The following is a 1615-nucleotide window of genomic DNA, read 5'->3' on the forward strand; positions in this document are numbered from 1 at the left end:
TTATAACGTATAACGTTATGTAGTATTACGTTATAACTAATAACGTTATGTAGCATTATGATATAACGTATAACATTATGTAGCATTAGGATATAACGTATCACGTTATATAGCATTACGTTATAACGTATAACGTTATATAGTATTACGTTATAACGTACAACGTTATGTAGCATTACGGTATAACGTATAACGTTATATAGTATTACGTTATAACGTATAACGTTATGTAGCATTATGATATAACGTATAACATTATATAGTATTACGTTATAACGTACAACGTTATGTAGCATTATGGTATAACGTATAACGTTATATAGTATTACGTTATAATGTATAACGTTATGTAGCATTATGATATAACGTATAACGTTACATAGCATTACGTTATAACGTATAACGTTATGTAGCATTATGATATAACGTATAACGTTACATGGCAGTACGTTATAACATATAACGTTATGTAGCATTACGGTACAACGTATAACGATATATAGTATTACGTTATAACGTATAACGTTATGTAGTATTACGATATAACTAATAACGTTATGTAGCATTACGGTATAACGTATAACGTTATGTAGCATTATGATATAACGTATAACGTTACATGGCAGTACGTTATAACGTATAACGTTATGTAGCCTTACGGTACAACGTATAACGATATATAGTATTACGTTATAACGTATAACGTTATGTAGTATTACGATATAACTAATAACGTTATGTAGCATTACGGTATAACGTATAACGTTATGTAGCATTATGATATAACGTATAACGTTATATAGCATTACGTTGTAACGTGTAACGTTATATAGTATTACGTTATAACGTATAACGTTATGTAGCATTATGATATAACGTATAACGTTACATAGCAGTACGTTATAACGTATAGCGTTATGTAGCATTACGTCATAACGTATAACGTTACGTAGCATTACGTTATATCGTGTAACGTTATATAGTATTACGTTATAACGTATAACGTTATGTAGTATTACGTTATAACAAATAACGTTATGTAGCATTACGTTATAACGTGTAACGTTATATAGTATTACGTTATAACGTATAACGTTATGTAGTATTACGTTATAACTAATAACGTTATGTAGCATTATGATATAACGTATAACGTTATATAGCATTACGTTGTAACGTGTAACGTTATATAGTATTACGTTATAACGAATAACGTTATGTAGCATTATGATATAACGTATAACGTTACATAGCAGTACGTTATAACGTGTAACGTTATATAGTATTACGTTATAACGTATAACGTTATGTAGTATTACGTTATAACTAATAACGATATGTAGCATTACGGTATAACGTATAACGTTGTGTAGCATTATGATATAACGTATATCGTTACACAGCAGTACGTTAAATCGTATAACGTTGTGTAGCATTACGGTATAACGTATAACGTTATATAGCATTGCGTTATAACGTATAACGTTTTGTAGCATTATGATATAACGTATAACGTTACATAGCATTACGTTATAACGTATAACGTTATGTAGCATTACGGTATAACGTATAACGTTATATAGTACTACGTTATAACGTATAACGTTTTGTAGTA

This window comes from Bombus pyrosoma, unplaced genomic scaffold (assembly GCF_014825855.1).
Source record: "Bombus pyrosoma isolate SC7728 unplaced genomic scaffold, ASM1482585v1 HiC_scaffold_4719, whole genome shotgun sequence".
Lineage (NCBI taxonomy): Eukaryota > Metazoa > Arthropoda > Insecta > Hymenoptera > Apidae > Bombus > Bombus pyrosoma.